This window comes from Pelobates fuscus, chromosome 1 (assembly GCF_036172605.1).
Source record: "Pelobates fuscus isolate aPelFus1 chromosome 1, aPelFus1.pri, whole genome shotgun sequence".
Taxonomy (NCBI): domain Eukaryota; kingdom Metazoa; phylum Chordata; class Amphibia; order Anura; family Pelobatidae; genus Pelobates; species Pelobates fuscus.
The window spans coordinates 417,228,409-417,253,932 of NC_086317.1; the positions used below are offsets into that span (position 1 = coordinate 417,228,409).

A 25,524-nucleotide genomic window follows, 5' to 3' on the forward strand; every position below is an offset into this window, starting at 1 on the left:
TGTTCGTAATTGTATCTATTTGCGATGTATAAAAAAAATTTTCCAAGTGCACTATGAATTATCCACCTAGAGGTTCTATTATATTTCCTCCGTGGATAAAAAACAAAAAACAAAACGTTATTGCTGTGGGAACCGAGAAAAGGGGGTTTCTATTAGAGGTGCATATTGACAATGGCAAAAATGGCCAGACATAATAAAGAAAAAAAGCCCTAATCCTCCAAAATTTGTAATAGCAATAAAGAGAATGTATACTCAGGGCTCGAGCTGCGTTCAAATGGAATATACAGATATTAGATGTCAGATGCTCTAAGTCCCTGAGTGCCGCTGACGCGCGTTTCGCCCACTACTCATCTCATTTCATATCCTTAGATCGAATTTATGATTATTTAACTCACTAATTTAAGAAAATTCTATTTTATCTAGTGCTTAACTTATTGCACAAGGTGAATCTATGGCTATTTAATTCACTAGTTTAAGAGAATCTTATTCTGTTTAATGCTCAATTCTTTGCACAAGGAAGTTCAGCGTTCTAAGAATAAATTCGATGTACTTTCTCGACCTATTTGAAAAGATTCTAAAACAATGTATATGAGATCTACTGATACCTAATAGTCAGTAACAGCACATTGGTATTTTTTTTATTATTATTCATTATTTTGAATATCTACCTATATATATTGGATATTTTATCCTTATTGAGCTACCAAAAATAATTTTAATAGAATCATTAAAAGTTAAGTTTAATTGTTAGGACACTCATTTCTTGTTTAATCCTTGTTTTACTTTCCTTTCTCATTTATGTATGTAAAAAATGTTTTGTCCCCTTTTTTACTGACTGGGCTATTTTCCCTTCTGTGTGTGACTTGGAAGCTCTTATAACTTGCTTAACCTTTTTCTGCTTAATCTTATAGATCTGTCTATGTTTCTCACTGGTTGTTTTTTTTTTAATAATTACTAAATGCTAACTTTTAGTTTTTTACTATTTTGGCCACTTCTGCGGAGTACCACATTGGTTTCTTACATTTTTTGCTCTTACTGACAAGCCGAACACAATTTTCTGTTGCCTTCAGTAGTGCAACTTTTAAATAATCCCATTTCTCTTGGACTCCATTTAAACAGCTCCAGTCTGATAATGACTCCTTTGCACACATTCTAATTTTAGAAAAGTCTGTTTTTCTAAAGTCTAAAACTTTAGTTTTTTTGTGTGGAGTGACTCGGTCACTGTTCTTATATTAAGCCACACTGACTGGTGATCACTGGATCCTAAACTTTCACCTACAGTAATATCTGATACCAAATCTCCATTTGTTAACATGAGTTGGCTTCTCAACAACTTGTTTTAGAGATAGTCCCAGTAAGGAGTTTAGAATATGTGTGCTCCTGGCACAAGCAGCTATTTTGGTTTTCCAGTTCAAATCTGGAAGATTAAAGATGTTAACTTCCCCCTTCATTGTCATTTTAGCCATTTCCTCAACTAGTAGATTATCTAACTCTTGTCTTTGTCCTGGGGGCCTATAAATCACACCTATACGAGTTGTGTGATTACCAAATTCTGACAAAACCCAAACAGACTCTATGTGCGCCTCACTAACATTTTATTAGGCTAGATTTTATGTTACACAAACAAGAAAATAAGGTGGAGTATCTTACATGCACTTATAAGATGATTATTTACATAGGTACATTACTATAGTAAAGCCTATGGGAAGAAAAAATAGCAGATAATAGTGCAATATCGCCTATACTGTTTATTCTATTATCCAAATATTGTTCTAACGAATGCAAACTCGAGAAGAGATAGGAAGGAGTCACAGAGAGAAGAGAGGGAAAACGTCAGTATAGATGGAATTTTTAATTTTGCAGATGAACCATTAACAAAGGAACACATAAGTATTTTAAAGAAAGGTCTTAAATTTGCTCCTACTGCAGATTTTAATGCTTTTAACTTCTTTGAAGATATGAATCATTTTATTAGGAAATTATGTTTAAAGAAATTCTTTTATAATAAGATAGAACAAGTGCCTAAGGAGAATATGGATGAGTACCAACATACGTCATTGAAAGAGAAATCAGAATTTTTCCCGCGTCACTTGATTTCTCTTGAAATAAAAACGTTCGAAAAATGGTCATGAAAGAAGTAGGTAAATTTACAAAAGTGAATAAATACCAACAGAATTTAACTGTAGGAGAGAAGAAAGCATTGAAAGATATAAGAGACAACACTGACCTGGTAGTCAAACCAGCGGATAAAGGAGGGGGGTAGTAATGTTTAATAGATCTCAGTACTTAGAGGAAGCTATAAGAATTTTGTCAGATTCTTCAACATACAAAAAACTCACACAAAATCCTTTGAAGCAGATTACCACTAAGTTCAAGGAATATATAGAAAAAGGAAGGAATTAAAGATACTGAATGAGAAAGAAGCAGAATATCTTTTTGTAGCCAACCCAAAAATTCCAGTTTTTTATCATCTCCCAAAAGAGCATAAAAACGCCACAAAGCCCCCTGGTAGACCTATAATATCAGGCATAGACTCCATTTCTACACGAGTATCGGAGTGTATAGACACTATTTTGGAACCTTTAGACATCTTAAAGACACGATACATGTCCTACAAATCTTGGAAGATTCAACTTGGCGGCAGGGCTACTCATTAGTAACCTGTGATGTTACCTCTCTCTATAGTGTAATACCACACGAGAAAGGGATGGCAGCAGTACGTTATTTCTTATCCAGATCAGATTTTAAAATTGAACAGATTGAGTTCATTTTAGAGGGCATTTTCCTTATTTTAACCAACAATGTTTTTTGGTTTGAGGGCGATTTTTACCTGCAAATATGTGGAACGACGATGGGCACCAAGTTTGCCCCCAGTTATGCAAATTTATTCATGGCCTTCTGGGAGGAATCGTTTGTTACCCAGGGCCATGAATGGGGGGCAAACTTGGTGTCCTATTGCCGTTTCATAGATGATATCTTCTTTATTTGGACAGGCAACCAAGAAGAATTGAATCATTTTATCACCTACCTCAACCTTAATGATTGGGGGATCCACCTAACAAGTTGCAGTAGTGAGATGGAGATAAACTTTTTGGATTTGAACATCTACATAGAATACGAGAAGAGTAATACTAGGAATTATTTTAAACCAGTAGATGCGAATGGCTATATAGAAAGGAATAGTTGTCACCATAACTCATGGCTTGAAAACGCACCCAGAGGCCAATTCCTAAGGATTCAAAGAAATTGCAAAAAAGATTCAGACTATATGGAACAAGCAAATTATATTAAGCAACAATTTATAGAGAAAGGATACAATAGAGAGGTTTTAGAAAATAATTTTGAGGAAGTAAGGAAAGTACAGAGAAAGGAACTTATTAAATATAAACCAAAAAAGAGCAGATAAATGCCAGTGACATATCCTTCATTTGTAGTTATAATGGACGAAATAAACAAGTAAAGAAAACTATCAAAAAATATTGGCATTTATTACAAGATGACCCTATCCTAAATAAGATTCTACAATCTGAACCTAAAATTATATATAGAGGTGCAAATAATTTTAAGAATATTTTAGTTAAAAGTTATCTTAGTCCAAAGAAACCTAGTCACTTTTTACAGAAATTGAAAGGATTTTATGGGTGCGGAATGTGTCTTCCCTGTAGAACGACCAATAGTAAAAAAAAAAGGCATTTAACAGATATAGGACATATTATTAGGAAACCCTATTGCATAAAAGATCATCTAACCTGCCACACGAAAGGAGTGATATATATCTTGTATCCATGTGATTTACTATACATAGGCAGAACTATTAGACCCCTCAAAATAAGAATAGCGGAACACATTAGAAATATTAAGAATGGGTTGGAAATTCATAGTGTTCCGCTGCATTTTAAAATGGTACACAATCAGATTCCAGGGGAACTATTCTTTTGTGCTTTAAAAGAGGTTAAAAGGGACTGGAGGGGGAGGGAGGGGGGGACTATATACGCAAGTTGGGAAAAGAAGAAATAAAATGTATATTTGATTTTAACACATTATCTCCACGCGGTCTTAATACTGATTTTGAGGTGTGTCACTTCTAACTTATTTTTATGTCTTCTTATTCATTATTGGGTACATTTTATCTTATCTATTTAAATTATTTTATTTATTTCCTTTTTCCCTGTTTTTATTTTTAAATTACTTATTTAAATTAATATGTAGTTTGATGGAGAAGACTTATATTAGAATATATATATTTAATATATTTTTATGTAAGAATATTCTTCACTGTATCTCTTCTAATACTGAGATTAAGATTATTTAAGAATATATATTTTTTTTGTATCTCTTCTTACATTGATATGTTTTTCCTCCTTCTCCCCTTTCCCCCCCCCCTTTTTTCGTATGTGTGAGCAATTATAATTAGAAACAAAGACAGTATTAGCGCTTGTGTGCGAAATATAAATAAGTGGGACTGCACACAGATTGAAACTGCTACACATGAGAAGTGCAAAGTGCGTCCCAACGAGAAATGAAGAAGGAATCAACGCGAGATATCGATGCGTTCCAATGGTGGAACGCACAGATACGAAGCCGGAAGTGATGAGGACGTAAGATTTTACAGGAAATCAATGTACGGCATTCATGCGTTCCAAGGGTGGAACGCATAGACCGGAAACCGGAAATAATGGGGACCAGATATAAAGGAAAAAAGCGGTAAGAGATCGCATTTAAAAGGACTAACAGAGGTTTAGTAAGAAGATCAGCAACTGAGGAAGCCCCCTGAAGGGGCAAAACGCGTTTTGCTACAAGGACTACAAGGACTATATTTTAAGGACCTATCAGCAGAGACTGTAAGGTCATTTTATTGTTTTATTATTGTGTTACCTTCTATTGTGCACTTTAAGAATAAAGCACTTTACTATACTCCATCTGCATATCTGTGATCACCCTTCATAAGGATCCTGGAATACAGAGGAGGGAGTGGACCCTATACACCCCACAAGGCGAAACATTTGAGCCCAGTATATAGTGGCTCCACTCTTGAGTTTGCATTCGTTAGAACAACATTTGGATAATAGAATAAACAGTATAGGTGATATTGCACTATTATCTGCTATTTTTTCTTCCCATATACTTTACTATAGGAATGTACCTATGTAAAGAATCATCTTATAAGTGCATGTAAGATACTCCACCTTATTTTCTTGTTTGTGTGCTCTATTGTTGGTGAAGGTTAAGGGGACCCCACCGGGGTGTTAGAGTACCTTACTAATTCGCACTGAGCTCATACTTGGTATCTGTAAACAATTTATCTGCACTAGATTTTATGTTATCCTTCACATACAGGGTCACTCCTCCCCCTTTCTTGCTTTTTCTGTCTTTTCTATTTAAAGAATACCCCGGCATTGCTATGTCCCAGTAGTTTTTCTCATTATACCATGTCTCAGTAACAGCGACTAAATCTACATTATCAGTTACCATTATTGCCACAAGTTAGTGGATCTTATTCCCTTAACTATCTTATGACAACAGACATAGTCATAAGACACAGACATATAGACACTGTCATACACAGACACACAAACAGAGTCATATACAGTCATACAGACACTGTCATAAAATGTCATCCGCTAAGCTGGTTTCAATGATATGTATCAGGTCGATCACAATATGCATCCATTTCTAACAGTGCCTCCCACCCTCTCCCAGTCACGTGTGGTGTTCCCCAAGGCTCCATATTACAGCTATTATTTTTGTGGTTGTTATACTACATTTTTGTACCCTGCCCTGAGCCCAGTGCCACAGAAAAATAAGCAATCAGTCTGTTTGTTAGGTGGGTGTCGGCTGCCATTTTTGCAAGTGCAGTGCACTTGCAACTGCATGTGTGCCAGGCACATTACTTTAATCCTGTTCTGGTAGCTCAGTGGGCAACATCTAGGCATTTTTAAATACTGCTGTGAAATTGCAGTTTGACAAATTCCTATTTTTTTGGTGCTAAAAAGTAAATTTGGGGCATGCACTTCATATCTGAGAGTCAAATAGAACCGTCAAATACTGCTGTGACATTGCAGTTTGACTAATTCCCATTTTTTTATGCTAAAAAGTAAATTTGGGGCGTGCACTTCATATCTGAGAGTGAAATAGAACCGTCAAATACTGTGGTTACATCGCACTTTGAAAAATTCACATTACCGTATATACTCGATATATACGGTATAAGTATAAGCATTTTTTGTGCTGAAAAACCCCCACTCGTCTTATACTCGAATCAATTGTCTGTATTATGGCAATTTATATTGCCATAATACAGACAAGGACCGGGGGCTGGCAGGAAGCTGTTACTTACCTTCACAGCAGCTCCTATGAGCTCCCTTCTCTCTCCTCCGGTCTGTGCAGCTCCCAGGTCAGCTCCCTCTGCAAGTCTCGCGAGAGCCACGGGGTCAGAGCGTTGCCACGGGTCTCCAAATTGGGCACATGTCCTGAGCTTGCCCTTTATGCGTTGGAGGTGCTGGCCTGCCTTGCAGCCAGTGTATTGTCTGATCATGTGTTTAGCATGGCAGGGAGCGTTATCACAGACAAGCGCAGCCGCCTGTCCACAGCCAACGTGGACAAGCTTACGTTTATTAAAATGAACCAGGCATGGATCCCACCAGACTTGTCTGTACCTTGTGCAGAATAGACATTTATACCGGCCTCACCCAGCCATTGTTATACTCAAGTGCACTTATTCTTGGTTTTCTTTTTTATATGTCCCAATATAAAACACCGCCACAGTCACCGCCTCCTCAACCTCCTACTCCACACCCACCTCCTCCTCCTCCTAGTTCAAGATTATTAATTTTAATTTTTATAAATTTTATGTTATTTTAAGTGATTTCCCTATACACATTTGTTTGCAGGGCACTTGTCCTACTCTTATCCCCATTTTACTTCCTTTTTGCAGCCCTTTCCAGGACTTTTTTAGAGCCACTTTAGTGCCCAAAACTTCGGGTCCCCATTGACTTCAACAGGGTTCGGGGTCAAGTTCAGGTCAAGTTCGAGTTCCGAACCCGGTGAACCCGAACATCCAGGTGTCCACTCAACTCTATTCAGAACAAAATCAAATACCACACTGACCACAGTCTGTTCCTTTCTTTGGAGTCCACAGTGAAACACTCTCATTAAAACTTTATCCAAAACTAGGTACCCTATACAGAAACAAATCCTGTCTAAGCCTCACAGTAAGAAAATAAATTGTATAACAAATGCTAATGTAGTGTATGCACCTGTGTTGCAAACTCACCTTCATAAGCGTACTACATTGTATAACTCGTTCTGCCGCTTTGTGCTACAATGTAATTACATGACCCACCATTGTGACATGCTAAATGAGCTAAGGCTAACACTGGAGTCCAGACTCACCCTACCTGACCAAAATGCTCTTTCCAGCTGTTCCCACTTCCTATAACCTCCAATCCAGTACCAACACTTTATTTAGTCTACCTCAATACAAAAATAAAGTGCATAAACAATAAAAAGTTTTAGTGAGAGCACTCAATACATGCAAAAAGCTATATTACCAGTATTGTCCGGAGTAAATAGCTAAAACAGTAAAAATAGAGAGAAAAAAGAACATAGGGTAATATTGTTTACATTTATAATGTGACCATATATAATTGGTTACACTCACATGCTTCTGAGTCACTTATGTAAGCTGACTCAGACTAAAGGCTTTGGTTAGAGATTAAATATTTTATGTTGGACCCCTTGTATTGGTATGCAGAGTATAGATGAGTTGTCCCTGGTTAGCTCTGGTTGTCAGATTGAAATATTCCAGGATACCGGATCAAATTGAAATTATTAATTAACTCAAAACTCTAAAAACATATAAAATCAAATACAGGTAAAATTAGTCCATCTGAAGTACCACGACGCGTTTCGGCAGGAAAGCCTTTCTCAAGTGGTGTTATAAGTCCATCTCCAAAGTGCCTTTTTATGTTGTGTGAAATTTGCGCTCTTTCCCGCGCTTTCCGTGTTTCTATACTTCCGCTTTCGTCACCGGATGTCCCACACGTCATGACGCAATTCCGGCTTTGAATACCGGAAACATTATCAGCGCCATTTTTAAAAGTCCTCGAATTACATTTATTTTACAGTCTGTTCTGGCACGTTCATTTATACCTAAAAAACTGTGAATTCTTTACATAAGACCTTCTAAGAGGGAGGATAATAAATACATAAATCGGAGGAGAAATAAGAATGCTAGTATATTTTAAATAGAAGGGAATAGCTTTAATAAAAGCATATATAATTAAATAACCAAAACATATATATGTTAAGTTAATAAAAAACGGATGAATACATAAGAACTTATATTAAAAGTGTATATTATGAAAGTAAAAAAAAATACAAGAGTTTTAAAAAATAAAAGTTTTATAAATATGAATTAACCTCGAAATCAATATTAAGACCATATGGAGACAAAGTTTCCATGTTAAAAATCCATCTCATTTCAGTTTTATTAAGGAGATTTTCTATATTTCCTCCCCTCCAATGGATTTTAACAGATTCTATTCCTATGAAATCAAAACCTTGTATATTTCCTCCATGGACTTCTAAAAAGTGCTTGGATACATTGTGTAGGGTATATTTTCTATTTATAGTATATATATGCTCCTGAATTCTTATTTTTAGTTGTCTAGATGTTCTCCCAATGTATTGATATCCACAGGGGCAAGTGATCATATAAATTACGTTTTTCGAATTACAGGTTATAAAAGATTTAATATCATATAATTTTTTGTTATGAAAGGAATGGAATTCACTAACTTTTTTATTTTTGTGGTTTCTTGATATACAACCTTTACAAGTTCCACAATAATAAAAACCATTATCTCTTTTAAACATAGTTAAAAAAATTTCATCTTTTTTTAAAAAAAACTGGAGGTTAAAACTTGTTTAAAACTTCTTGCTCCTCTAAAAATAACTTTAGGTTTGGCTCCTAGATATTGTTGCATATCCTGGTCTTGTTCTAAAATATACCAATTTCTCTTAATTATTTTTTGTAGTTGCTGACTATTTGAACTGTAATTAAAAATAATAGGTATAATAGTATTATCCTCTTTTACTGCTTTAATGTTTCCGGTATACAAAGCCGGAATGACGTCATGACGTGTGGGACACGTCCATCGACATCCGATGACGAAAGCGGAAGTATAGAAACACGGAAAACGCGGGAAAGAGCGCAAATTTCACACAACATAAAAAGGCACTTTGGAGATGGACTTATAACACCACTTGAGAAAGGCTTTCCTGCCGAAACGCGTCGTGGTACTTCAGATGGACTAATTTTACCTGTATTTGATTTTATATGTTTTTAGAGTTTTGAGTTAATAAATAATTTCAATTTGATCCGGTATCCTGGAATATTTCAATCTGACAACCAGAGGTAACCAGGGACAACTCATCTATACTCTGCATACCAATACAAGGGGTCCAGCATAAAAGATTTCATCTCTAACCAAAGCCTTTAGTCTGTCAGCTTACATAAGTGACTCAGAAGCATGTGAGTGTAACCAATTATATATGGTCACATTATAAATGTAAACAATATTACCCTATGTTCTTTTTTCTCTCTATTTTTACTGTTTTAGCTATTTACTCCGGACGATACTGGTAATATAGCTTTTTGCATGTATTGAGTGCTCTCACTAAAACTTTTTATTGTTTATGCACTTGTATTTCGTGTGGTGGAGTGATTCACACTTAAGTGATAGTAGCACCAGTTTTACGTTTTTTTCCCATATCTTAATATTTTACAAAAATAAAGTGGCTCGATACTCATTTTCCTACAAAACAATTATGGAATAACCTCCAGGACACAATTAAATCTTCCTCTAGTCTAAAATGTGAGATCTCTGTCAACAGAACTCAATACAGAATGCATCTTTAATCATGGTTGATTATTTTTCTTACCTGTTCTGTGTTAAATTTATATATCTATATTTTAATATTATTTTGTAATTTTAATATTACATTGTACCCTACTGTAACAATGGAATGTTTGTAGGGCAAGGACATACTTGATAACAAGCGAATGCTCGGTGTATCCTTCCTGGTAAAATATTTTATAAATAAATAACTACACAGTCTTACAGAGACATACAGACTTGGGCATACAGAGATATACAGACTAAGACATAAAGACACAGACATATAGTTATACACAGACATCCAGACACTGTCATACACAGGCATACAGTAATACACAGACATCCAGACACTGTCATACACAGACACAGTCATACACTGACATACAGTAATCCACAGACATCCAGACACTGTCATACACAGACACAGTCATACACTGACATACAGACATGGTTATACACATACATTTTCATACACAGTCATACAGAGACATGCAGACACTGTCATACAGACACTGTGATATATACATCTTGAGACTCAGGCATACAGTAATTGTTATGTCTCTAAGTGTCCCCATCTTCCCACTGAGCAGGTATAAAACCTCCCAGCAGAGATACCTGACTACTTACTCAGAACTTTATCTCTCTGTGTCTGTTTGTGAAGGGGGGTGAATACTGCAGACAGGCAGAGCTGTACAAAGCTCCTCTCCGCCTCTTCAGTGCTCGGAATGCAGGCAGCTACAGCACACTCAGAGAGCACTGAGTGTGAGTGTGACAGAGAGGAGATGAAACAAGAGGAAGGGGGTGGAGTTAAACATCAATCTAAGAGTAACTCCAATATCTGCAATTATGTATCTCTTCTCACTCTCCCTTTCTCAGAGTTCTATCAGTCAGAAATACTGGCTTCTGCATTGCTGCTTTTCTTGCAATACCAACACCAGCCACACAGCCTCAAATTCCAGCTAGGTGGCAACCCTACTTTTAACCTAAAATAAGTATATTTTTTGCATTTTAAACTTTACATTGGCATTGCAAAACAAACAAAACAAAGTCTGCACCTCAATTATGGCACCACTGTCTCTCCTCCACTATTTTAATATACTATACTCATTTCATGCTGTCTCCCCTTTAAAGTGTACAGCTCTCTCTCAAGGGGGTTGTAGTGCAGATTACTGCTGCCATAGGTATAATGCTGATATTTGGACTTCAGATCCCTAAAACCCATGCTCCAAACATAACTGAGACTTTACACAGGAGTTCTTGTTTCTTCTTATCTAACAACATGGATAAAAAATGGGTCACGGTCAACCTGCCTTGAGAATCCTAGGGGATTGTCAAAGAGATGTATATGATTAATTTGTTCCCCTTACAGCAAATGCATTTGATAGATTGCTAAGCTCTGTAAACTATTCATCCGTACATTTTCTAGAGCTCTGAACCGGTTTAACATGATTTTAATGGGCAATGCATGAGAAGTGCTTCTTGAAAAATTAGTCACCTTGGCAGTTTGTTACAATCCCTCCTTTATTTATTTCTTAGAATTCCCTCCTACAGCATGCCAACGTATTACACAGCAAGGCAGAACTTTCATGTGCGGTCTAACCAAAACTGATTTTATATATATATATATATATATATATATAAATGAAACATGGGGGGATGGTTGCACTCACCTGAACATGCTTAAATGGGGTGCTGCTGGGGGCCATATTATACAATAAACAATACACAAGATCCAGCGCACTCTCCTATCTACTAAACAGCAACTTCAATGTTGACAGATTTTATTAGTTTTTAAAAGTTTTTTTAAAAACACCTAATCTAGGCAAAAAATAATAATGGGGATTTAGTTACATTATATGATCATACATTGCATAAGCCTGCCACAACGTCAATGTACCCCATCTTTGGCAGGTCCTACTCTCACAGTCTAATGTCTGCTCTTATGAGATTAACCCACTTACTTAGGGGAAAAAATTCCATCTAAGGCTCTCTGCAGTACAAGGCTAAATAGGGCCCTGGGATAAGGCACCTGTCACAGGGAGGGGTGCAAAACCAAGGAGTTGGCTAGACTCCCATATATATATATATATATATATATATATATATATATATATAAACAAAACCAAGAGGGCTGCACTCACCTGAACATGCATACATTATAGGGTGCTGCTGGGGCCAAAATATACAAAATACAGAATCCAGCGCACTCGCTTATTCACTAAACAATGATTTCAAATCTTAGAGATTGTAATAGTTTTATTTAAAAACATCTCACCTAGGCAAAAAATGATAGGGGTTTAGTTACATTATATGATCATACATTGCATAAGCCTGCCAACTACGTCAAAGTACCATATATATATATATATATATATATATATATATATATATATATATATATATATATATATATATATATATCGAAGTTTGAATACCCTTGGAGAATTGGTAATCATATGCACCATTTTTAAAGAAAACACGAGTTAGTAGGCAAAACACATTTCTTTTATTTCTTATGGTGTTCATATTCAACTGTAGGTTATTAGGTTATAACTGTAGGTTATAGGGACCAAGGAATCTGGGGGCAAACTTCATGCTAGGGACCTTAAGCTTGATGTTGCGAGATGACAACCAAACCTGGTCCCCCACCGGTTTTTAAGTGTTCAGCAGCAGCCCCTAGAGCAGTTTGAACCTTAACCCAGGTATCCTGAATGGAGGCCAGACGCTCATCCAGAGCAGGAATGGCAGTATCAGAAAATACTGCAGGGAGAACCGTAGGATGCCTACCATTATTGAAAAAAAAATGGACTGCGCCCAGAGGAGTCATGAACAGCATTGTTTCTAGCGAACTCGGCCCACGGGAGTAGTTTGGACCAATTGTCCTGTGTGCTATTAATAAAACAACGCAAATAAACTTCTAATGACTTGTTAGCCCTCTCAGCTGTACCATTGGTCTGTGGATGGTAGGGGGAGGAGAAGGAGAGATCAATCCCCAATTGTTATACTGAACGCCCTCCAGAACTGAGAGCCCCTATCAGACACAATATTGTGAGGGATGCCATGCAAACGGACAATTTCACGTATGAAAATTAGGACCAATTCTTGCGAAGATGGCAACTTCTTGAGAGGAATGAAGTGAGCCATCTTAGAAAATCTGTCTACAACCATGAAAATAGTAGTGAACCCAGCAGAGCTAAGGTACGGAATTCAATAGCATAATCCGAGATAGACCGGTTACCTTGTCTGATGTGCATTAGGGCAGTGGAGGCGTCATCCTCTCTACCCAATGGCTCAAACGTGAGCTTGAATTCAGCAAGGAATTCCTGGTAATTATGAGCAATGCTCCAATTACTCTCCCACAATGGATTAGCCCAGGCAAGGGCCTTGCCCTTTAATTGATTCATTAGATAACCAATTTTTGCTCTGTCCGTGGGGAACGACCCTTGTGAGGCCTCAAAATGGTACTCCACCTGATTAAGAAAACCCCTGCATTCCTGGATATTGCCATCAAACTGTAGGGATGGTGATAAGGAGATGCTAGGAGTCCTAGTAACAGTGAGTGGAGGTACACAGGGTAGAGGTTCTATAGGAGGAGATGCTGCAGGCTGCAGATGCGCCGTTCTAGCGGGTAGCGTACTGAAAGCCTGAGCGAATTGATCCATGCGGTGATCATTCTCCTCTAATTTCCTCTCGCAAGCAGCTATGTGTAACGAAAATATACCCCAACACGCAGGATTCAGCTAAACAGAAGACAACACAGAGGGGAGATACGTCTACCGGACCTTAGAGTGGCCGGACTCGACGTATATAGGAGAAGTACAGAGTCAGGAACGATCCGAGGTCAGGGGCACAAAGAGACAGCGTAAACCAGGACTAGCCGTGGTCTGGTACACAGAAAACAGCAAGCCGGCAAACAGAACAGATAAGGATAAAGATATAACGTAGTCAGAAAACAAAGCCACGGTCAAGTACAAAGGTGTCAGCGGTCTCTCCTCCTCCTACCTGTCGGTGAGCGGAGTCTCCTCTCCACCGCTTGCCGCTCGCATCCTCCACGCCTCCCAGCGGCAGCATGTATAACGCTGCACACTGCAAGGTCGTTAACTTATGCAAACGCCGAGGTCACGTGAGTGACCCGGCGTTAAAGCAACAGTACCACAATCACAGTGGGAGGCGTAGATATCTCCCACGTGTGATTGTTAATTCTGATTGGAAGTTATCCAATCAGAATTAAACCTAGGGTATTTATACTTACCTTTCCTGTCTCTCAGTGCCCTGTTGTGGTCTTGTGATACCTGTAGTGCAGTTTTCTCGTGTTGCTCTCTGGTTACCGATTGTTTTGCTCGTTATTCCGATTATCCTGTCTTCTCCTCTCCTTTGACCTCGGCTTGTTTCTCGTTCTCCCGTTTTCTGGCTCCCTTTACTTGGCTTGTCTCCTGACCATTCTTAGTGTGCTTAGCCCGGCCACTCTAAGGACCGGTAAAGCACCCTTCCTCTCTGTGACCTGTTAGCGTGTTTGGTTCCAGAATCGTGACATTACAACAGGTCCATAATGGAACTAGCTGACATTCCACAGCTCCTAGTTAATCAGGAGGCTAGAATGGATGGTTTAGACCATCGTATGGATCAGTTTGCCCAGGCTTTACAAACCATACTGGCTCGTACTGCCCACTTGCAACCTGCCGTTCAAGAAGTTGTTGCTGCTGGGCCAGAACCCAGTCCTGATCCAGTACCCGCTCCTCCTCACGTGATTCACATGACACCACCTCAGCGCTATAGCGGTGATCCAGCATCGTGCCGTGGTTTCCTTTAACCAAATTGATATTCGTTTGGTCATGAATCCGCGTTCCTACCCCACTGACAGAACCAAAATTGCTTTTCTGATCAACCATTTGTCCGGGAAAGCTCTAGCATGGGCCAACCCCATGTGGGAGAATATGTCCCCAATGTCCTTTGCAGACTTTCTAACAGCTTTAAACGTACATTTGATCAGCCCGGCCGGGTTGCTTCTGCTGGCAAAGCTCTGCTTAGGATCCGACAGGGCAATAGATCAGTAGCGGATTATACCATTGAATTCCGCACTCTGGCAGCTGAAGTGCTTTGGAATAATGACGCTCTCGTAACAGCTTTTCAGGAGAGTTTGGCCGCTTACATATTAGACGAAATAGCATCCAGGGAATTGCGGGTTCTTCTGGATGATGTAATAGATTATATCATTCTAATTGACAACCGTATAAGAGAGAGGCGTAGTCAAAGAAGGATGAATACACAGGGGTTACCTGCTTTACCCAGTACTTCTAGCATTACCTCCCCCTGATCAACCACCTCCCGAACCCATGCAATTAGGTGCTGTAGGCTTATCTGAAGCTGAAAGAACGTACCGCAGAAGGGAGGGCTTGTGCCTTTATTGTGGAAAGAGGGGGCATCTCCGAAGAAACTGTCCTAGTTTGCAGGGAAACTTCATGTCAGACCTTCCGGCATTCGCTAACCGTGGACTTCCGGGTTCTCGGAGCGCGGCCACTCCCCCTCCTATGACGTGGTCGTTCCCAGGGTTCATAGAGAGTCCGCGCCAACACCACAGTGCTTGATCAACTCGAAAGCTCCCGCGAACTTCAAACTGGATATTTACTTCTACTGTGTATCGGACCCGGACTGTTTAATCATTTACCCTCCTTCTCCTCTCCTACGACCTCGGACTGTTTCTGGACATTCTCTTGCCTGTTGCAACCTCGATCCTCTGTGGAACCTCCATCACCAATTTGGATTATCTCTCCTTCATAAGTTAAGTAAACCAGATTGGCTCAAGTTTAATATAAAACCATCTCTAATCTAAGTGGTTTGCATTCTGCTCCACTTATTAATTATCTGCATCCTAATTTGGAACTTCTCGCTGGTTGTGTTAAAGTTACCTTATCCTAAAACAACTTCAAACACCGCTGCTGGTTATAACCTGCCAGGAATTAAAGAGACAGTTCAAAATTGATTATCTTTTTTATTTTAAAGTAATAAACGTTATCAAATTCAGAAATCTGCAGTTGTTTCCATCTTATCAACAATTGAGCGTTACAGATTGATCAAGCCTAATTAATGGATACAGCAGATCTCACTTCTGAAATCACCAGATTAAACCAAAGGGTGGATACTCTCACTCAAGGCATGCAAGATCTACAGATCACCAATGAAAGAATCCTTACTTATGTAAGGGACTTGCAAACCCATACTCCTCACACAGTTACACACTCGGCTAGTGACCCTGCTGTCTCCAACCCCGAAAAATTCTCTGGAGACAGGTCCCAATACCGAGAGTTCATCAATTCTTGCAAGTTGTTGATTGCATTAAAACCCCGATCATATCCCACAGAAAGATCTAAAGTCTGTTCTGTTATTTCATTTTTGAGAGGTGAACCCATGGCCTGGGCCCATTCCTTTCTTGAGAATGATGATCCCATATTGGATTCTCTGGATGAATTCTTTGAAGCCATGTCTCTCCTTTACGAAGACCCAAACAAACAAGCGACTGCAGATTTAACCATTAGAACACTGCAGCAAAGAAACCGGCCTGTTGAAGATTACATTGCTGAATTTAAACGATGGGCACCTGAAACTCAGTGGAATGACATAACTCTACGTAACCAGTTCCGTATTGGGTTATCTGAAGCTGTCAAAGATGAGCTCTCCAGAACTGAACTACCTACTACACTAAATACACTTATTCAACTGTCAATCAGTATCGACAGAAGACTTAGGGAAAGAAAAGCTGAGAAATCACTCACTAGCTCTCTATGGAAAAAACCCTTCACCTCTTCAAAGGCACCGGAGAAACCTATAACTCCCGCTGAACCTATGGAAATAGGGGTTGTGAGAAGTCCTCTTACTCCAGAAGAGAGAACCAGAAGAAGACAACTGAACCTCTGCATGTACTGTGCTTCGCAAGAACATGTGGTCCCAGACTGTCCCCTATTGAAACGTCCAAGAGGCGGTAAGCATGGTTCTACCACGACTATAATGAGTGTACTTCCTTCTAAACCAACCTCTCATTTCTCCTCTGTCTCTCTCATATTACAGTGGGACAAAGAAAGAATTACTACTAAGGCCCTTATTGATTCCGGTGCTAATGGGGTGTTCCTGGACTCATCCTTTGTTACAAAAAATAAAATTCCTTGTGTTCAAAAACGTAATTCCGTCTCTGTCAGAGTTATTGATGGCTCCTTAATCTCCTCGGGGCCCATTCGCCTTGAAACTGTCCCTTTAAGGATTACTACTAATTATGTCCATTCTGAATTTCTTGTTTTTGATGTCATAAATTCTCCTCTTTATCCTATAATATTGGGGATAGACTGGTTACGGACTCACAACCCACTTATTACCTGGGCTCCTTTCTCTCTCACGTTTAACTCTGCATATTGCCAGAAAACATGTCTACAACACATCCCCATTTTGCATGTTACTAGGGAATCCACTATACCTTCCAGCTATTCGGAGTTTGCTGATGTGTTCAGTAAAAAGGAAGCAGAGACACTTCCTCCTCATCGACCCTATGATTGTCCGATTGACCTTGTTCCTGGTGCTCCTATCCCTTTTGGACATATTTATCCCCTCTCTGAATCAGAGCTAAAAACCCTCAAGGAATACCTAGATGAAAACCTCCGGAAGGGGTTCATTAGACCTTCCTGTTCACCAGCCGCTTCCAGCATGTTTTTTGTGAGAAACAAGGACCAGACTATACGCCCCATCATCGATTACAGGTCTTTAAATAAAATAACTATTAAGAATCGTTACCCTCTTCCCCTGATCAATGAGTTGATTGAAAGATTAAGAACAGCTACCATCTACACTAAACTTGACCTTCGTGGAGCATATAACCTTGTTAGAATCAAGGCCAATGATGAATGGAAAACGGCGTTCAGAACCCGATATGGTCTTTACGAATATCTTGTCATGCCCTTCGGGCTATGTAACGCCCCTGCAACCTTTCAGCATTTCATTAACGATATCTTCCGAGATCTCCTAGACGTTTGTGTCATCATTTACTTAGATGATATTCTCATCTACTCCAACAACCTTGAAGAACACAGAAAACACGTGAGATGGGTATTATCCAGATTAAGAACACACAAATTATACGCAAAACCAGAAAAATGTATATTTGAAGTCAATGAAATCACTTTTTTGGGATATGTTATCTCCCCTCATTCAATAAGTATGGATACCTCCAAAATAGATTGCATTGTCAACTGGTCTACTCCTACTAATACTAAAGACTTACAACGTTTTTTGGGATTTGCCAACTTCTATAGGAAGTTCATTAAAAATTACTCTAAGGTTGCTCATCCCCTCAACCTGCTCAATAGCAGTAAACGATCCTTTGCTTGGAACGAAGAGGCTCAAGCAGCCTTTGATGAATTAAAACGGAGATTCACAAGTGCTCCCATTCTTCAACTACCTAATCCTGCTTTTCTCTACGTCATGGAAACGGATGCTTCTGATACAGCTATCGGGGCTGTACTCTCTCAACACCAAACGCCTCAAGATCCTCTCCATCCAGTAGCTTTTTTTTCACGATCTTTGTCTCCTGCTGAACGCAATTATCCTGTAGGAGAAAAAGAATTATTAAGTATTAAAGCTGCATTCGAAAACTGGCGTCACATACTTGAAGACACACGCACTCCTGTAATTGTTTATACCGACCACAGGAACCTTGAATATCTTCATTCCAACAAAACACTCTCTGCCAGACAAGTACGCTGGAATCTTTTCTTTTCCCGTTTTAATTTTCAAATCATCTACAGACCTGGATCCAGAAATAAAAAGGCAGATGCCCTGTCCAGAATTCACCAAGATCTTCCTGTAAACGAAACTCAACCTCCTAAAATCATAGGTATTATTTCGTCATTAACTGATGAGATTAAACATCTTAAAGAAGAAGATCTTGAACTTCCCAAACAAGACAATCTATCAAAAAAGGACGGGTTGTACTACTTCAAAGACAGGTTATACATTCCTCCCTTGCTTAGGAATAAAGTACTCTCCTTGATTCATGATTCCCCTCTGGCTGGTCATCCTGGTACAAGAAAAACACTGGAGCTGTCTAAAAGATATTACTGGTGGCCTCGCCAGGACAGAACCATAGAATCTTATGTCAAAAACTGCCCAACCTGTCTGAGATCAAAATCTGACCATCATCCACCATTCGGTCAATTACTGAGCCTACCTGTTCCAGAAAGACCTTGGCAGTCCATCTCAATGGATTTCTTGGTAGAACTCCCTCCTTCGCAACATCATACCACCATTCTGGTGGTGGTAGACCGTTTCACCAAGATGTCCCATTTTATTCCTTTAAAGAAATTACCCTCTTCATCTGAACTTGCAAAAGTATTCATCAACAACATCGTGAAACTCCATGGTCTTCCTGAAGAAATCATATCAGACAGAGGAACACAGTTCACCTCCAAATTCTGGAATGAGATGTGTTCCTCCCTCAACATTCAACGTAAATTATCTTCAGCCTATCATCCTCAAACCAACGGACAAACAGAGAGAGTTAACCAATGTCTTGAACAATACTTGCGGTGTTATTGCTCTCATTTACAAGATGATTGGATCACGTGGTTACCAATGGCAGAGTTCTCATACAACAACTCGGTACACGCTAGTAGCAAAATGACTCCATTCTTCTCAAATTTTGGATTCCATCCTTCTTCATTTCCCGATCAAGGACTTCCTTCTTCTAATCCATACGTCTCCAACCATAACTCGTTCATGTCTGCCCTCTTCCTCAAGTTACGTGATAACCTTAAAAATGCATCATCTGCTCAGAAAAAGTTTTTCGATACTGGTAGACGACCTTCCCCTACTTACAAGGTTGGTGATCTCGTATGGCTCTCTTCAAAAAACATTGTTACCAACCGTCCCTCAAAGAAACTAAGTTCACTCTTCCTTGGCCCTTTTCGTATATTGTCACTCATCAACGAAAACGTGGTTAGATTGAAACTTCCACCTACCATGAAACTGCATCCAGTCTTCCATGTGTCGTTGCTTAAACCACACCACTCCGACCCTTTCATGAGGGATGTTCATACCACTCCTGATCCCATTCTGGTACAAGGTGAAGAAGAATACGAGGTTCAGAGGATTCTCGACTCACGAATCCATCGTGGTTCCTTACAATATCTTGTCCGGTGGAAGGGCTACGGTGTTGACGAAGACTCATGGGTGTCGTCCTCCGCGGTGCATGCTCGTCGACTTATCAACGCGTACCATGCTCGCTACCCATCCAGACCTCGTTGACAGCATCCGGTGGCTGCTTCTTATGAGGGGGGTTCTGTCAGACCTTCCGGCATTCGCTAACCGTGGACTTCCGGGTTCTCGGAGCGCGGCCACTCCCCCTCCTATGACGTGGTCGTTCCCAGGGTTCATAGAGAGTCCGCGCCAACACCACAGTGCTTGATCAACTCGAAAGCTCCCGCGAACTTCAAACTGGATATTTACTTCTACTGTGTATCGGACCCGGACTGTTTAATCATTTACCCTCCTTCTCCTCTCCTACGACCTCGGACTGTTTCTGGACATTCTCTTGCCTGTTGCAACCTCGATCCTCTGTGGAACCTCCATCACCAATTTGGATTATCTCTCCTTCATAAGTTAAGTAAACCAGATTGGCTCAAGTTTAATATAAAACCATCTCTAATCTAAGTGGTTTGCATTCTGCTCCACTTATTAATTATCTGCATCCTAATTTGGAACTTCTCGCTGGTTGTGTTAAAGTTACCTTATCCTAAAACAACTTCAAACACCGCTGCTGGTTATAACCTGCCAGGAATTAAAGAGACAGTTCAAAATTGATTATCTTTTTTATTTTAAAGTAATAAACGTTATCAAATTCAGAAATCTGCAGTTGTTTCCATCTTATCAACAATTGAGCGTTACACTTCAGCACCTAAGGCCTAGAGAAGGGTCGGCCTCGGGTGTTATGGTTTTTCCCCTCATGTGTCCATCTCCAGACCATTCATTACGGTTACTCTTTAGGTCAATCAAACCACTGTAACAACTAAAGCCTTGATCGATTCAGGTGCTGCAGACAACTTTATCGATGAGAACTTTGCTAAAACCGCAGCCTTGAATCTGATCCAAAAGGCCACACCCTTGGCCGTTGAGGCCATAGATGGTAGACCACTTGAGAAACCTCTGGTGACCCATGAGACCCAAGAAATGGTTATGGCCGTGGGTGCCTTACACAAAGAAAGGATAACCTTCCAAATAATTGACTCCCCTACAGCTTCCATCATACTGGGCTTCCCCTGGTTAGTTAAGCATAAACCGGTACTTGATTGGGGTTGTTTAGATATACTCTCCTGCGGGGAATCCTGTCAACAAGAGTGTATGGCCCGTTTACGTCCCGTTTGTTTACTTAATGTGCCTACAGCTAAACCACTTTCTGTTTCTGTCCCTCCTGTGTATGCAGACCTCGCATTGGTCTTTGAAAAAAAGGGAAGCTGATAAACTACCCCCACACCGGGATTATGATTGTGCCATAAACCTGTTACCTGGAACGATGCCTCCTAGGGGCAAGGTCTACCCACTTTCTGAGAAAGAAAACCAGGTCATGGAGGAGTACATACAGGAATCCTTACATAAAGGTTTTATCAGAAGGTCCTCCTCTCCGGCTGGTGTTGGTTTCTTTTTTGTTGCCAAGAAAGAGGGCGATTTGAGGCCATGTATAGACTATAGGGGCCTGAATAATATAACAGTTAAAAATGCTTATCCTATCCCTCTCATTACTGAGTTGTTTGACCGTGTCAAAGGTTCTAGATATTTTACCAAACTAGACCTCAGGGGGGCTTATAACTTGGTTCGTATAAAAGAAAATGATGAATGGAAGACAGCGTTCAATACACGCAGTGGCCATTACGAGTATCTAGTTATGCCTTTTGGACTGTGTAATGCTCCTGCTGTCTTTCAGGACCTCATAAATTATGTCCTTAGAGATTTACTACACGTCTGTGCCGTGGTCTATCTCGATGATATACTTGTATATTCTCCTGATTTGGAGTCTCATCATGCCCATGTGAGGAAGGTACTTAAGAGATTGCTACAAAACGGTCTTTATTGTAAATTAGAGAAATGTTTATTTGATCAAAAATCTGTACAATTCCTAGGGTACATCCTTTCTGAACAGGGGTTCAGCATGGATCCTTCAAAATTAGAAGCCATGTTGTCTTGGCCTCTTCCTCAAGGCCTTAAGGCAATACAGCGATTTATAGGCTTTGCCAATTATTATCGCAGGTTTATTAAAAACTTTTCACCAGTCATTTCTCCTATCACTAAACTGACTAAAAAGGGTTTGCACCCCAGGGTTTGGACTCCTGAAGTCATTAGAAAAAAAGGAAGCACCGAAGTGCTGAGGTTCCCAGCTAGTGGGAACAAGAGTGTGTCTGCAGAACTGATAGGGGATAACTCTTGTGTTTGTACATAGACTAGAAAATGGTGATAGCGTGATCCGTAGGCTTGGATGGCCTTGGGAGCGCTAAGGGGTAGTTCTGCAGAAGTTGTTCTGCCTTAGGTACCAATCTTAAAAAATAACTTTATTATGGGCATCATAAACCCTGAAAAATGAAAATAAAACTTAATGCACCAACACCACTAAGGATAAAATATTGGGGGTGGGGAGGACGATATAATCTGTGGAAATATCCCAGATCCAAAGGTAGTAATGCTAATGGAGTCTTAAGGGAAATGAGACTGCGTGACAAATAGCTATGTGAGTATCACAAAATGTCACAAATGCAGGGTAATCCCAAGGCTCCAAGAAAAGAGTGAGAGTCCTGCAGTAGCAACTAAAGTGTGATTCAGTAATTGCATGAAAGAGGAGTATCCCTGGGATAACAGCTGTATCCCTGCCACTTCATACAATGAGCTAGTGCACAGTGAAATGGATCTATCTGTAGAGATCCTACTGTGTATACAGAGCTCATGTGATGGCTGTGGAACAAAGCAGATACTCTTCTAGAATCACACTGCTGGCTGGTTCAATCACTTGATAGAGTTTGCAAGTGTATCATACACTGAATACCGTTGTAGAGAACCTGCTGTGTATGCAGGGCTTGGTACAAATCACCTCTCTGTGTTGCTGTAAAGGAAAAAAGGATTCTACTCTGAAAGCATACTACTGGTTCGTTCTAACTGATGGTTAGTTACCAAAGCTGCCCATTCCCCCTACACCAAAGTTCACATCAAATGTGCATAAGCTAAAAAAAAGGACCTAACGTACGTTTCGGCGCTGCCAAAGCGCCTTTGTCAAAGGTAAACCAGGTACTGAGACAGTTGGCGTTTAAGTACGCCCTGTGAACGGTCCAGCAGCCAATCATAGTGAGAGGTGTGACTCCTCTATGCGCGCCGAGCCAACACGCTGTGCGAGCTGTCAGTCAGCATGTAGGTCCGTCCACGTGGGTGTAGACGGGGCGGGACCTGTGAGCGGCGAAAGTGTCGGCAGAGAGAGTGTTATTATTAAGTGATAACACTGCGACCCATCTTACGCGAGTGCGATCTTTTGTAATCCCCTGACAAGCACCATTATGTGTAGGGAAGTGGTATGATCGCACAAGCTAAGTATAGTGATACATATCATGTCAAAAGAGTCTGGGATGCCCAGATGAAGTGCATGAGTATCAGTTATCATCTAGATGGATTATATGGAGACAAAGCTGGAAATTAAAGGCATCCTCCCCTAACAGTCACCATTATGTGTAGGGAGGTGGAATGATCGCACCAGCTGGGTATATTGATACATATCATGTCAAAGAGAAGTACATGAGTATCAGTTATCATCTAGATGGATTGTGTGGAGACTGAGCTGGACATTAAAGGCATAGAAGCCCTATTTGAATGTTGAATAGGACTTAAAGAGAGCTGTGCAGAGTTATTCAGGTCTGAAGATACATCTATGGGAACAATTCCATCCCACTATAGATGATGAGTGCCAAAAGATGAAGTCTCACCATTCATGGTCCATTGTGTAAAATCACTACAGACTAAATTTTACTTAGAGAAAAGAAATATCCAATTGATGTGCTCAGTCAATGTATGATCTATGGTTGTATACTGCTGCTGGTTTGGTGGTACCTGGTTAAATAGGGATCATAGTGTATAGAAAGAAATGATTAAAATAAAGAGAGACTTAAGGTCAGAACATTACAGCACATTGACTATATACATATTTACAGAGATAGAACATCATGTGTCTATAAAAGGGGTGAAGGTGAAGCCTTCATTCAGACCTCTGGGGGCTAGCGTGTCCAGCTTAAAAATCCAGTAGCATTCCGTCCTTTTGAGGGTCTGATCTAGGTCACCCCCTCTTTTGCCTAACTGAATTTTTTCAATGCCCGCAAATTTGATGCACTTTGGGGTATCAATATGATTGTTTCTGATATGCCTGGCCACTGGTGTGTCCCTATTGGAGGTCACGGAGTGGATGTGTTCCATGATACGTCTTTTGAAGGGGCGTATAGTCTTGCCCACATATTTCATGCCGCATTTGCATGTGAGTAGGTAAACCGGTAAACTGGACAGGCACCCAACCACTCTTTGAAACGTTCGTAGAAACACTAAACATGAACAATCTCAACTTAAGATTCACCATGGAATTTGGGGATCAGACACTCAACTTCTTAGACTGCACTCTAAGGATAACCAAGGACCTTGGTATAGAGACTACCCTCTATCGTAAGCCCACATCTACAAACAACATGCTACGATGGGAGAGCCACCACCCTATCCCTCTCAAAAGAGGAATTCCAGTGGGACAGTACTTGAGATTAAGAAGGAACTGCTCATCCATTGATGACTTCAAAATCCAGGCCGCAGATTTGCGCAAAAGATTCAAACAGAGAGGATATCCGAATAGGTGCCTAAAACACGCCTATCAGAGAGCACTTAACCTTGAACGAGAAGAATTACTCACCAATAAGCCCAAAGAGGACCCCAAGAAAGCTATAAGATGCATAGCAAGTTATGATGCGGGATGGAATGAAGTGAAGAAGGTGATGGGGCGTTTCTGGCCGTTACTTACTGAGGATCCACATCTCAGGGAAGTAATTACTACCAAAGTATCAATAACAGCCAGACGGGGTAAAAATATGAAAGAAATATTGGTACCCAGCCATTTTTTGGCACCAAAAAAGAAAAACAGCACCTGGATGAAGATACAAGGCACCTATCAGTGTGGAAGATGCGTCGCATGTGTACACATAGCAAAAGGATCAAAAACTATCTTTGACTCTAGCAACTCCATAGAAATCCCCATAAAACAATTCTTCAATTGCAACACCCTTGGTATGGTTTACCTACTCACATGCAAATGCGGCATGAAATATGTGGGCAAGACTATACGCCCCTTCAAAAGACGTATCATGGAACACATCCACTCCGTGACCTCCAATAGGGACACACCAGTGGCCAGGCATATCAGAAACAATCATATTGATACCCCAAAGTGCATAAAATTTGCGGGCATTGAAAAAATTCAGTTAGGCAAAAGAGGGGGTGACCTAGATCAGACCCTCAAAAGGAGGGAATGCTACTGGATTTTTAAGCTGGACACGCTAGCCCCCAGAGGTCTGAATGAAGGCTT

At 40.0% G+C, this 25,524-nt stretch overlaps 1 protein-coding gene across 1 annotated transcript in view; it reads right to left on the bottom strand.

The window, feature by feature from the left end:
• LOC134570037 (sterol O-acyltransferase 2-like) overlaps nt 1-10,665 on the bottom strand; it is a 104,784-nt gene extending 94,119 nt beyond the window's left edge. Inside the window, exon 1 of the mRNA XM_063428478.1 lies at nt 10,530-10,665. The gene's annotated coding sequence lies outside the window, so the exon portion shown is untranslated. The remainder of the gene's footprint in view (nt 1-10,529) is intronic.
• Between the last annotated feature and the right edge of the window lie 14,859 nt (nt 10,666-25,524).